The sequence below is a fragment of the Topomyia yanbarensis genome, chromosome 3, assembly GCF_030247195.1.
Source record: "Topomyia yanbarensis strain Yona2022 chromosome 3, ASM3024719v1, whole genome shotgun sequence".
Taxonomy (NCBI): Eukaryota; Metazoa; Arthropoda; class Insecta; order Diptera; family Culicidae; genus Topomyia; species Topomyia yanbarensis.
Genome location: NC_080672.1, coordinates 352,664,115 through 352,676,438, shown reverse-complemented (window position 1 = coordinate 352,676,438; position 12,324 = coordinate 352,664,115).

Below are 12,324 nucleotides of genomic sequence, written 5' to 3'. Positions count from 1 at the left end.
GCGGATGCGGTGCGGGAAATGAGCTTTTACCGCGCGGTATTACCGCAACCGCACTTAAAAAAATAATTGATTTAGTCTGCAGTCTGCATTAAAAAGAGAATTAAAACATTTGAGAAGGACGCAACTAGATTTATTTTCTGAACGAATGCTTAGCAATGTCATTATTAGGGACATCTCTCTGTCAGAGCATTCGAGTTTTACAATTTACAATAGAGAAACATGATAAACATTTAATTGCTCTAATTTCCATAGACTTGACAATAATTTGAAAAGAAATCCGAATATAATCTGTATTCGACCTATCGCTACTTGATTTTTTTACATTTTGGTCATTCTAATATAATAAAACATATTGTTGCTAAGAAATAAAATCTATAATCTGTGTCCAATATACTTTGGCACCATTATTTTTACGACATATTTTGAAAACTATTTATTTTATACTTCAAAGAAATAAATTACAAACGAACCTTTTCAAATACATAAAACGCAAAATCCAATCATTGAAAAAAAAAATTAATTTTGCTGTCAAATCCAATTACAAAATGCATCATTTCTCCTGATTCCTCTTGGCAATCGTAGAATTATGAATCGTTTTCGATGACATTTTCTCAACTGAGAATTTTGATTGGAAATTTGGAGAGTTTAGAGATACTACGACTGAAAAACAATCTAAAGAATGTAATTATCATCATCAAACCAAACGAATTTTGAGGATTTTTTTACGTGTGCCCATTGTTCGTCCAACTGGGAATATTTTCTACCAAATTAACAAAGAAAAATTTTTCAGATGGGAGTATTTCGTAACATTTTGAAAGTAAAGCTTTCGAAGTTAGTGTAGGGCATTGCGTTTTTTGTGTTTCTCAAAGTCTCCCTCAAGGTCTTCCTTCATATTGTGACAAGTGTAAAAGTTAGCCAAGATGCCAAATTTTGCATAGTTTGGATAGATATTGCCTTAATTGAAAATTTATCTCGAAACTTTAACGTAGGGGTTAGGTATTTTTACATAGAATCTGTATACAAAGTTGAAAGAAATCGGTTAAGTAGTTTTTGAATGGCAGGTAACACCGCAAATCATGTTTTTCCAGAGACGTTCTACAAAAAGCTTCGTCACCGAGTCGTTTGTTGATATTTTTGCATGCAAAAATTGCAGCATGTTATTGAAATGATACACAATAATGCACAAAAGTTTTTATCAGTTCGCTTCACGCAAAGTTTAAAAAATCGAGAAAAAGCTTTTTTTTTTCGCGACAAAACCCTTACCCCTCTTAAAAAAAAACTTGCAAAGTTGAATATTTTCATAAATGTTACATTCTGAGGAGTCCGTCAAATATAATTTTCGTGTAAATAAGAATAGCATTTTACTATATACGCCTATACAAAACAAATGAATAATTTTTCAGCACAATTTTTAAAATACATGATTTTTACCGCATTTACCGCATTACCGCGCGGTGCGGTGCGGTAAATGCAATGCGGTTGCGGAAAGCGGTGCGGTTTTATTATTTTTTTGCGGTTGCGGTGCGGACTATCCATTTACCGCCCACATCCGCACCGCGACGAACCCTAATACTGACTGATTGTTCGGCAAAATTGTACCTCGTCAAAAACTTACAAAACAGGTACAGCAAATCATCTGTCAAGTCGCCATTTTCAGAGGAATCTGCTGACTGACCAGTGTTTTTTGACGTTTGGATAGAACGGATTGAGGAGAGTTCGGTACCAAATTGTTTTACTGAATTGATTACCGAACGGTTCGCTGTTCAAAACCCCAGCAAAATTTTACTGTACCCAGTAATTTAAATTAAGTGTGTACTAACGATTATCATGTTGCCTAAAGGTAGTTCTTGCTTGTGAGATAAATGATCGGGAATGAACTTTATCTCTTTTGAGTTCAGTAAACCAATAGCATGAGAATCATTATTGCCGGCCACGACCATCTTCACCGATACTTAGGATAGGGTAGGAAATGTTGATGTAATACCTACTTAGAGAAGGCCCCCGACTCAGCGACGCTTCCATAGGTATTACGGAGTTGGATTGAAGGACAGGTATAGATCTAGGGTTAGTCTTCGAGTATACGAATGCTCAAAGCAAAAAGACATTTATTTATGTTTTTCTTGTGTTTAAACTCTGGATAGCCGGCCATCGAGAGTAATTATCTTTTTCCCTAAAGCAATTTGAACTCCAAACAGCCGGCCTTAGGAGTATTTCTAAAACTGTGAGTTAATCATATATTTATACTCGATATTCGGTACGATCGTGCGTGATTGGAGAAAGACTAAGTAATGTGGGAAATGGTCGAGAAGCAATATCAAGAATAAACAATTTGTGACATTTTAGAGTGAATCGTGTGAGTGAATGAAGACAACGTCTATATAAGTACGATTTTTGCCGGAGACAACACTGATTGACGTTTATTATGATGTTGCCGTACCCGAATATATCGGCAAATTCACATTTCTGAAATTTTATGATAGACGCGCCGAAAAGCAAAATAAATTGCGATCTTGCAAGCTAACTACGCGCGGCGTTCTGTTTCCGAAGTCAAAGGAGAAAGATAAACATAAACATATTGCCACGACATGGATTAAAATCTTATTCTGGAGCACTTGGCATCATCCCATCGCTTGCTTGAAAATTCTATGAATCAAGTTACAATTTGTGAGAAAAAAACTAAATAAACATTTATTAAAAAAAAAACTGGAAAACTGGTTCAAATTTCAAAAAACTGGAAGATTTTTTCGATTGTCTGTTTGACTGGATGTTGACTGGATGAATCCAGTTTAAACTGGAAGGTTGGCATCGCTGGGTATCACTGGTTCCCAGATTCAAATTTTTGTAAACGATCACCAATGCGGTGACACTATTATATACTCGCGTATATTCACCAAAAGTAAAGGCCCAAAAATATGTAAGACAATACAAAAATTTAAGTATCAATCAGTGGCGCATTCCATCTGAGACGATACAAACAATTTTTCAAAAAAGTGCTGAACCTCATGAGAATTTTTTACAAGCTGCATATCGTCCTCGTCGGTAGCAAGTCTAGTTTCAATCATTCACGCCAATCAACAAATCACACTCACACATTCATACTAATGCTGCTCACTAGTGTGATGCGGCGAGCTGAAAAACTAAACACAAATATCTTTCAAACTTCTAATCCTATCAACAATTTCTACAAACCGTAACTAGATACTTAGCTTAATCGGATGTCCTTTGAAAACACTATCTAGTGCAAAGCGGTTGATGCTGCATTCTGTTAGTTTTCAACAAATATTCCTCGTTCAAATGACTACTATAACAACACGTCCGATGCACTTTTCACTTCGCAACTTAGAAACTATACTATCTTCTGTGAAATTCTACCGATTTTTCCAATATCCATTTTAATAAATTATGTCATTCTTTCGACCAATAAGCCTGGCTTTTTCACAATTTAGAAACTCGCTCATTAAATGCAGAGCAAATCCGCTCTCTCCCATCTCACACTCTCATTACTCACATGAGCTCATCAACACACCAACACACGGTCCAATACAAATGGCCACTCTTGCCTTGACTTCGTTTTTTTCAACTACAAAATCAGCCACCATTCAACAACACAAGGGAAAATTCACTTTACTTCACAATTCCTCCAATAAATAATCATTAGCACTACATTACTAACACTTTTCTAGAGCTTTAACTTATAAAATTTTAATGCTAAGTTAGCGAAAAATGAATTTTGGCACGAAATATACAAGAAAAAATTATGACAATCAGTTCGGCTTGGCTTAACGCAGGCCAATTATGAAAGAGATTTTATTGGAGAATTCTTTACAGATTAATTCCGCTGAAAATCGCGCAAATGGCTCGGAATGAGACCCGCTGCACAGTGGTCGGAAACGACAAAAACGTAAACTTAATTCACTAGGGGCCAAACAATCGAATATATTCACAGGGTGTCTTTGGAGGAATTGTTCGTATGAATATTCCCCACAATCTGATAACAATTGAAATTAGACATGGCTTACCATGGTCGAACTAAAAAAATAACTTTTTATGCAGACGAGATAGAAAATTGGTGTCTTCGGCAAAGTTTTGGGACTGTTCAAAGTGAAGAAATTAATTGAAGAACTTGAGCTTGTAGAACTAAAGGTTACCGATTTATAAGGCGTTTTCTATGGCAACCCACTTAAATCTAGTTTTTTAATATAACTTTTTTCATTGTGACTTTTCGTGCAAACTATGTTCAACGCAAATGTGTAGGTATCATAACATAACTACATAATATTGTCGAAGACTATATGTAAAAATACTCATTCGTTTCAAAGTTAATGAAGATTTTTACATTTTTTTACACCAACTTGAAGTACGTATAAGCAAGAAAAATGCAAACCAAAATGCATGAACAGGAGCTTTTTTAACTCTCTAAACTAAGAAGGTTTGGTGTGTGGCACTCTAAAACCTTATGAATAGGGTAAGCTTACTTTATCATGTTTTTTTTTACCTTTTCCATACAAAAATCAGCAAAAAAAATTTTTTGGTGACAGCCGAAATGACAGTCGTTAACGATTCATTCATTCACGCAACATGAGCGACCTCTGCAAAAACATAGCAAAGATAATGCCATATGCATATTGTATTCCCATACCTATTTGATCCCATTCTTCTCTAAGATTATGCGTCAATATTTTTTACAACTAAAATATAGTAAATAAATTATTATGAAATCATTATGACAAGTTTTTGAGTCAATGTTTGGAGCAAATAACATATTGCTTGTTCCCAAGCTTATGAGTAAATTTTAGTTTTCCGAAATTAAGTTCCGGATTCAGGGTTTATAGTTTAAATGCCTGGAATGATTTTTGTCGTTAAAACACTTGAAATTATACTATTAAAAGCACAAAAGTGCATAAATTGCGTTACAAAAGATTGTACTTTATGCATAATATTCATAGTCTATTTTCATAACATGAAAAACATTAAGTTCCGAGGATCATGTTGTGGACCGGGTTTGTGCTCGTGAATCGGCTACGTTATTCGTCGAAATTGAACATATTCCGCATCGGATTGGAATTAGAAAGTAGGGTTGCCATCCCTCCAGGTTTGACCCGGAGACACCGGTTTTCGAGTGCGATCTCCGGGGGTTTTACATCAATTTCTCCGGATTTGATGGGAAGAAGTATAATTCAATTTTTTTTTGGAATTAATTGATTACTCTAATTAGGATTTGTTTTTGCCGACTAATCCTTCGTTTCAAGGTGGCGAAGATGAGTTCATCAAATATTGATGATTTCTTTCATAAAGCAATGAAAATGAAAAACAAATTAAATTTACTACAAATTAAAGAAAGTATTATTTCTCTATATGCTACAATTGAAATGTTGCATCCCGCTAAGTCGCTCAAAATAATGTAAAAAAGTTATTTTGCTGCAATTTTACCAAATCGCTTCACTATTAGTGGTGCTTATCACCAGCTTCACCAAGGTACGACAGATTTGTTTTGATCCAACTGACTAGGTCAACATCAAACGAGCTCTTTCGGTGTTGTTGCTACTCCTGCAGCGACCCTTAACTGTTGGCTAGGGTGGTGAGTTTTGTCCCTTTATCGCGACCTCTGGTGATGACACCACATAGTGCTTCCCATGTAATGCCGCACCCGCGCCTCCTTTGTTCTCCTTTTCCTGTTAGTTATGGAGGAGAGCAATGCTCGTTCGACTTATCATCCACAGTGAGAGTAGCTGGTGCTTTGTATTGTTGGCACTTAGTCGGGGAAATACTTCATCAGATTAAACCGACAAAACCGTTCTCAAACGTGCAAAATTGACAGCTTTACTTTAACGTAGTAATAAAAAGCAAATAAAGTGCTCTTAAATGCCGAGCAATCGCTTTGATTCCAATATCTGTCTAGTTCCACTCAAAATCCACTACCCCCAGGTCACTGAAAATCTCCGGATCAAAGCCTCTCCAGAGGTGACAACCCTATTGGAAAGATTCGCTTTTTTCTTCCTTTTGAGCTAAAACCCCATTGAGATAACTGTTTTGCCTTGATGGCAATGAGAATTGGGTGATCGCTTTTCGATCAAATATTAGTGATAAGAAGCCAACGACACCTTTGTCATGACAAATTTTGTTCGTCTTGGACTAACAAAGACATTCCACACTTAAGTGTGACAGTTTTAATTCGCCGCTGCAGCAATTATTTCGACCGATGGTGTTGTTGTTCGAACAAAAAGCTATCAAAAACATATCAATTCTAATTACGTTTCCTGTTGACGATCCCATCTCCGGCTCAGCAATCGGAGGCTTATCTAGTTCATCTTCCGGCAACCGGTCGACCGGTACCTCAGAGGTCACCGAGTAGAGAGAAGAGGTAAAAAATTGCTTTATTATCTCGATCTACAGCGCGTCGTAAATTTTCTCTCATTTTGCGTTCGGCCCCCCGACCAGATAAGGAAAATAATAAGGCCAGAAACGGAACCGCACAAATTATCTAAAACGTCACTTAAACCTAACCTAGGGGTAGTACGTTTTGTATTAGTTTCACGCACCTTGCCTTTGATGTGTGCCATGGGTCGTCGGACGGTTGTTTTGTATTGTCTTTTCAACCGGCGGCACTGACAATGACCACGGGATGACCATAACAATACGTAATCATGATGCGCACTGGATGTCGCTGGATATGAAATTAAATGTTTTCGGATCCAGATCATGGACAAAAGTGTGAAAAATAAACAAATGACCTCCGATGCAAACGATGAAGACCCGCGGCATTCGTGCATTTAGTATATAATTGCCGAGGACTTGGCCAACAAATGGCGATGCGTCAGTATCAGGTGGACGCAATTGTAAACAACTTCGAAAATGATTCGGACCATTAAATGCCCTATTATTTAACGACATCAAGTCGATTGAATTATTATGCTAATGGACGGTGGTCTGCACTGTAGCTCGTTGTGATCATGGCCCTTATTTGCTTCGAGCCATTTCTCGCTGTTGCGGTTCCATGCGAAGAATACTCTCTTAAGAACGTAGTGTAAAGGATGCAAATCGTTTACGTTTAGTTCCTAGGTCCTGAAAACAGTATAAAAAATTATAAAAAAGACTTATAATTCCGGGCGATTATAAATTTGTCAAATAAGAGGATCCACAGACTCGTCTCCAGTTCAAGACAAGTAGTCAAACTACAAGTTCAAGCTCATCCCAAAATTCAAAAGCCGACTGCCTAATGTAGCCCCCACCCAACGAGCGACCCAAGTTCAAACACCATGTTCAATAGCAACAACAATCATTACACCTGTTTCGAGCGTAGTAAAACACATTGCGAGATGACTTATTTCTTCCACACATCCAACATTATGACCAAAGTCGGCCAGTTGCTTGTTTGCTGTTGTCATTGTCGCCCAGTGTGACACAATTTTATGTTGTCCCTGCGGCGACCACGCGGCCGGCAAACGCTGAAACTGCACCACGCACGTTGGAAGCGATCGGAGTACAGCTACGGCCGGCAGGTATGGGCAGCGCGGGACAGGCTTGGCAGTAGGTACTAATCTTCCTTTTATGGACATGGCAGTCAGTCAAGATATGAATAGTAACATGGAAATAACATGAAATGTACACGAAAAAGAATTGCATTCACTTCTCACACCTTTCGGGGTCAAAAGTGTTTTTTTTTCTCTCTCTCTCTGCTGGTGTTGCAGTTCTTTGTGCCGATTCAACCGTTGCAGCAGGCGAGACACGGAAGGCGTTTCTTGAACACTTGATCCAAAAGTCCCTTTGTTTGCGATTTTAGTGCGAAAAAAGAACAGCTTACGGCCACTGTCTTTCGGTGTCAGTTTGTCAAAAACTAAAGCTGTTGTATTTCGTAGTTGGCCATGGTCTTGTTTCCGTTATATTTTGTTGCATGGTTTCTTTTTAGCTGTCACAGAGTTGATAGCAAATTATTAAAGGTGTATTAAATATAATTCCTTACTATACCAAAATTTAATAAACATAGAGTTTTTTTCTAAAAAACTAACCTCCAAATAACGAGGACTCAAAATTAAACCCGCACCATCGAATGGTGATCTCTTATATTAAATGAATATATCTTCATTATTTGTGGGAAAAGTTAACTTAATTTAGTGACCGTTACCGCGCGGCAGTTCAACGATTTGATCGAGCAGGTTCATCGTCATTCGACGGCGGTAGCCTCGGGGCAGGACAAAACAGAATATAATATGCAAGTGACAGTGTAATCGTTAACTTTTACTACCTCACCTCTTAGTCGTCGGTGCATCGCGATAAAGAAAACAAACCGTTCGCAATGCAAAGTACGAGGAAGCAGGTTGACCGAAATGAGGATGATGATGAGATGAGAGGATAAAACATTCTGAAGGTGCACGGCTCGAGTTTCGCTTTTGATCGCAGCGCAGCTTTGTTCTTTGACTGCCGTAATGGGTGGAAGTCCTAATTTTTGAGTTTGTTGCAAAAATTGTTACAGCAGATTTAACAGGTGTCGTGTTCGAGCTGGTGTCGGTCAATCGTGTTTATATTAGGGGGTTATGTATACCTTTCTCAAGAATCCGCTGAAACCGGAAAAATGTTATTAAGTCGGGATTTTGGGGATCCATGGCTCTAAAATAAATATAAAATCATAGTAGCAGCATTATCGTAAGCCACACCCATATGCGATTTATGGCTAAAAAGGCGATGATTTTTCTTAGCATCTCCAAAGCACTATCCAAATATGAGTATTCCAAACATGCTAAGAAAATCAAATTGCAGACGACTTGTTAACAACTATACAGGATGATACCAGAATGGACACCTGGACTTTCCAGTGGCGTAGCCCCCTCCAAATCAAAATAGTTGGGTGGAAAAAATTGATACTGACTAATTTAATCAAATATTGCGCAAAATATTTTTGGAAGAACATTGTCTGATCAGAACTGCTTTACGCATCATGAGGACTTTTGGAAAATTATGGCAATGGGATCTAGTAACTTATCTCTTAGCCGAGATCCCATAGTTGCCAAATTACATAAAATTGTCCATAAAAAATAAAGTTGCTCATCGAAAATTTGCATACATATCAACATTTGCTAAAAATGTATTTTTGAGATAGCGTAGCATTGAGACAAAAACTCAATATGCCAAAAACTACCCTGGTACCCACAAAACTGAAATGCCAATAACTAAGGAAATTTCCAACCGATTTTGACACTTTTGTGTGTTTCGGATTTAGGATCTCATCCGCTTTTAGACTTGGTAAACATGAATCGGGTTAGTTCATTTGGTTCCCAGCAATCCGGATTTCCGGTAGTATGCTCCAGTACTGGGATACTATTTATGAATTTCAATAGAATCCAGGTAATATGGGTATCAAAATTCTTGGAATTGCATCAGCAGGCTGTATCTCATTGTTTTGGAACCATTTGGACATTTGACCTCGGAACAGACATTCCGGAGAAGGTTCCCGTGGGACCGTGAGTGGCCATTCTGAGATCGAATTTCCATATGATCCCGTAACAACAAATTGCAGACTTCTGAGACAATTTGAAGAGTTTTGATACTCGTATTGCTAAGATATTATTAAAATTTACAAATCATATCCTAGTTCAGGAAAATTCGGATTACCAGGAACCAGATACATTAATCCGGAATTAAAAAGTGGACCAGTTTCCGAATTCAAAAAATTTAAAAATGTCCAAATCGGTTAAAGAAAGCCATAGTTACAAGCGTTTTAATTTGTGGGTACCCGGGAACCCTTGTTAAAGGTATTTACAACGGTTAAACCTGGCTTCTCGGAAAGAGGCTGAATGCGGCTGATGAAAACTAATAATTCTTATATAGAAAAATTCGGGGAATTGACTTCCCAAAACATGCGTTTTAGTTCTAAGTTACCTCCCAAAAGTCTACGAGAGTATGTTGTTAAATGTTATGTATTCCGCAGTAGAGCTTCCATTTTCCGACGGTTTTCAGCTTCCCGGGATTCGGGAAATAAATAATAAATTTTCCGGGAAATCCCGGGATCTCGGGAATATAGAAGAAAAATAAAAAGGTGAAGGATTTTCTTGAAACAAAGAAAGATTTTCTTGAAAAGTTTTCAAAGTCTTTTGATTGCATGTATATCTGTTCTAAAAAGCAGTTGTCAGAAGATGGCGATTTGGTGGTCTACACATCATTCAACCATTTGATAACTCGTCAATAAGTTTACGCAACATCAACTTTTATTGGCTATATGTATAACCTAAATTTTGGTAATTACGATTACGATTGGGACGATATACTAAACGCAGCTGCTGGAGTTACTGTCCAAAATTGGAATTCGTTGTTCTGATACGATGGAATGTGATCAATTTAATGCAAAGCACATTCTTTGCTAATTTTGAATTAAAAGATTGAGCTGTTTCAGGGTAGTGTGCAGTTACTTCCGATCAAAAGAGGAAAGTTTATATATGGAATCTATTTCCGTCACAGCAGGATCAGCATCATTTCGAATTAAGTGTGAATTAAAGCTATGGATGAAGCCTACCATCGATTTCCTGTTACGGGCAAGTATCTGGATTGGTTGATCGTATCTCTTCAAAACTCCTGCCTACATCCTAGAAAGCGACATTCAAAGAGTTTGGATGCATATGATATTGGAGAGATACAACGTTATGTAATTCTTTTCATACATACAAAAAATTACAGATATCACAGTTACGGTATAACAAATAAGACGAAATATGTATTCGATGAACCGACCAGACGTTCCAGAAACATTCCTTATAATAGCGTTTGCGTTAAGCATGATATCACTACAAACCATCCCAAGTTTTGAAACAAACACACATCGATTTTTTTAAGAAAGTAACGCAATTTACATTACTAATTTGATTGCAAGCCCTTTCATTCAAGATCAAACTATTAAAATAAAGTAAAAAAGCACTTTTAAAAAATCTGATCTTTCGACTCATTGGTTGCAGAGATATTGTGCGCATCACTAACGCTACTGCACAGTGTTTTAAAACGTCGTGTTCGTGCTCAAAATTAATAGCGTCTAAACCGTTAACTTTAGAAATATAGTTTGTTCGGAGAAGTTGTTGTTCTTATGATTGCGCATCCACAGGAGTATTCCGTTTAGTGATTAATTCACTTATAAGTGATATACGAAATTTATTTTCCGAACTAATTAAGATAGAGACTTTGTGTCTTCCGCAAAGTTGTAGCAAATGTTACTGCAAAAGAAATTGCCGAAGACAGCATATATCTAGCTTTAATAGTTTACGAGTTATGGAACATATTATATGGAAGACCCCTTAAAATCAGTTTTTTTCTGGATAATTTTTTTAAGAATTCTCCTATCTTCTTGGAATCTTCCACAAAGTTGTATGGAGTATCGAAACACATATTTTTGCCGAACATGGTTACTTCCTATCTGTTGAATTTAAAAAGATATTCCAAATATTACGATATTTTTGGGGCGACTTCCACCTTAAATAACTCATTAAGGAGCAAAAAGGAGCAAACAACATCATAACATACTGAAAGTACAAGTTTTTATCTTTTATATAGTCGTACGATTGTTAGTCGACGCGATTCTCCCCGAGTGTTATGTTCAAAACAATATCCCATCGCAGTGGTATAAAATGAAATATTCAAGCGCGCTGTTTATCGCAGCTTCATCCTTTCATGGTAAATTGCATAAAACATATTCATCGATGTCCAAAAAAAGGAAAAGAGAACTTTGGCCACAATCAAAATTAAAGTACATAGTATACCGTACGTTCGAAAAGTGTATCAAGTGAAATTTAAACAATCAGTTGATACTGGTAAGCTTGAAAAAATCATGGAAAGCCCACCAGAAGGTTTGTTAATGTCTTTATAATTTATAATGGAGCTTGATAAACGTCACCTGTTCACAATGTGGATCCTGTCGTGACTGAAGCTCGGGGATGGCTAAAAAAAGTATGTATAAAACGATTTTTAGAAGGCGCTAAAGCTCTTCTAGCGGAAGAAGAAAGGTTTGAAGATGACGGAGAAAACGATTATTAAAAAAATAATTATTTATCTTATTTATAATGGAAATATCGACATTATTAAACACATCCAAATCTACACTTCGATTTTTGAAAGGCAAACCATATGCATTGCATGTTATAGGCGAGTGTGTTCTATGCAATTTAACATAAAAACACGAAGCTGTTTGTCGCAGTGAGCTTGAATATTTCATTTTATACCACTGCGATGGCATATTGTTTTGAACATAACACTCGAGGAGAATCGCGTCGACTAACAATCGGGCCACTATATGAAAGTAAAAAACTTGTACTTTCAGTATGTTATGATGTTGTTTGCTCCTTTTTGCTC